General features: G+C 43.9%; 1 protein-coding gene across 3 annotated transcripts in view; it reads left to right on the plus strand.

Moving 5' to 3' along the window:
- Nucleotides 1-1,543, plus strand: part of LOC107591000 (extended synaptotagmin-2-like) — a 45,390-nt gene continuing 43,847 nt past the window's right edge. For all 3 annotated transcript variants that reach the window (XM_016279982.1, XM_016279983.1, XM_016279984.1), the window contains exon 1: nucleotides 1-445. The gene's annotated coding sequence lies outside the window, so the exon portion shown is untranslated. The remainder of the gene's footprint in view (nucleotides 446-1,543) is intronic.

Genomic DNA, 1,543 nt, shown 5'->3' on the forward strand with positions numbered 1-1,543 from the left:
CTGTCGACGCCTCATTGTTTGTGTATCTGCAGTTGCTTGGCTCAGGGTGGCGAGTTTGCGCTGTCCGCGACGCTTACTGACCTCCTGAGACCCGCTGTGTGTGTGTGTGTGTGTGAAGCGCTCAGCTGTCTGTCATAAACCAGCACAACAGCACGCGCTTCTCCAGAGCAAAGCAGACAGCACGCGTACAGAGGCGCTGGCGACAGCTGAGTGGGGTCTTCAGATATGCACAGCTAGATTAAAGCAAAGCGAGCCAGTATCCGCGTCAAAATGGACTGGTGTATAGGCGAACTAACGTGAAAACATCCTCAAATTGATTTAGCCCAGCGTTGTACTTGAACCACGGGATGATCTGTAGTATCTTGATGTTTACTCTCGAAGCTTTTGCATTGAAGCGCAACGTTCACGTTTGACAGCCCTGCGTAACATTTCGTCCGCGCTGAACATGACAGAGGACATAATGACGGCTGTGCGCCGAAATCTTTCTCAAACAGCAGGTGCCTCGGGACAAAAGGATAGCGGACAAACTGAACCGACAAACGGGGCGATTCCTTCCTCCTCACCCGCGGAGCTGAGCCAGGACTCCGCGTCCTGCACCAGCGAACTGACGCGCACGTGGCTGCAGTTCGCCAAGACCTTCGTCGTTATCTTCCCCATATATGTCTTGGGTTATTTTGAGTTCAGTTTTAGTTGGCTTTTAATCGCCCTCACTATATTTTTCTTTTGGAAAAGAAACACTAGGTGTAAGAACACTAGGTTGAATAGAGCACTTTCGTTTTTTGAGCAAGAGGACACAGTTAAACAGGAGCTGGAGGCAACTGAGTTACCATCATGGGTGAGTTAAACTCGGCGTTCATTGATAACATTTAACTTGTTTCAAAACATCACAGAGAGCACGCTAGAAAGAACGGAAAACTAAGAGGGAGTTTATTTTTATTCTCTAAATTATAAAGCTGGACTAAAAAGACAGAATGGGTTGTCTTTAGTGGAATTTGATGAGATTGATGGACAACTTGTTTAGTTAGAAATTTGATAAACACAATATATTTTCTTGTTCAGAGTTGTTTTGCTTCATCCAGGTTTATTACATTAGGACATCTTGTTTGGTTTCAATGTTGTGTCCATTCAGCAAACTCTGAGTGCATGAAACATGACTAAGTTTGGATCCCAGCTGACCCCAGGCTGTCAGTCATGAGGCAGACCAAGACTTTTTGCCCTTTCGCCTGTGAAGGTGAACAGTGTTATTCCAAATGATGCAGCATGTGTCTCTGCCAATTTTCTGTCTATTTTTATCTTGTATATAAGCATTATCTTGAGCCTATGCTCATCATGGCTGTGATCAAAAGCCAAGTGCAACAAAGTAAATATATGTTATGTAATGAGATATTTTGACCTGACGGGTGAGGACCAAGGTCAGTCTGCGTAGTTGAAAATGAGGATTCACTGACCTGCAGTTTATAAAAATGTAACACTGCAGCATGTAAAACTGTAAATAACAATGAAGTAGTTAATTGTAATTACCTTACCATGTATGGCAAAAAAA

Source organism: Sinocyclocheilus grahami, unplaced genomic scaffold (assembly GCF_001515645.1).
Source record: "Sinocyclocheilus grahami isolate Dianchi unplaced genomic scaffold, SAMN03320097.WGS_v1.1 scaffold136.1, whole genome shotgun sequence".
Lineage (NCBI taxonomy): Eukaryota > Metazoa > Chordata > Actinopteri > Cypriniformes > Cyprinidae > Sinocyclocheilus > Sinocyclocheilus grahami.